Source organism: Teleopsis dalmanni, chromosome 2, assembly GCF_002237135.1.
Source record: "Teleopsis dalmanni isolate 2A chromosome 2, ASM223713v2, whole genome shotgun sequence".
NCBI lineage: Eukaryota > Metazoa > Arthropoda > Insecta > Diptera > Diopsidae > Teleopsis > Teleopsis dalmanni.
Window position 1 is genome coordinate 73,978,863 of NC_051847.1, and position 753 is coordinate 73,979,615.

Below are 753 nucleotides of genomic sequence, written 5' to 3' on the forward strand. Positions count from 1 at the left end.
ATCTTAGAAACTAAAAAATCCATTAAATATAATTAGATCATAACATTAAATTGTAAGCGAACCATGATCGTCTTTCCTGCTAATGATCGACTTTAACTAACCTCTAAGTCCTAGTGTTTCATTTAGATCATCTTCGGTTAACTAATCATTAAAAAATGTTAATTTGGAAACGAGTTCTAAGAGTACTACCTCTTCCACTAGTATGAGAATCTTGAGTTGAATAGTCTCAAATACATTCTTTAATTTCTAAACGGCTTCATATCTTATTTGCATATCAAAATAAAAACGAGTTTTCAGTTTTTCTTCACAATTTTGTTCACATCTAAATTTGTGAGTGAAAATAATCAATACAGTCCAGCATCTTCTATTTTGTCCTAGTAGGCAGAGTTTAAAATCTCTTTTCTTTTTTTTTCTTAACTTTTAGCTTTTCTTAAGCTTTAAAATTTCTGTTCAGTTTTATGCTTCACGAAACACAGCTTTTAGAGCAAAAACAACCTTTAGGATCTTATCAAAATTATAATAAACCTTTTGCTGAAGATACTGTACTGTAAGTTACTGAAGCAGTTCCAGGTATTAGTAATATGTTAAGGTCTTAGTATAACTCTCCCATTTGCAACTAAATTAAGAATTGTGAAAAAGTTCAATCCACTTTATCTAATGTTATTAAATATATCAAATTTTATTAACTTTGGAGACTATAGCTAATTCTTACTATAACACTAAGCCCAATAATTCTTCTTGGATGTGGATGAC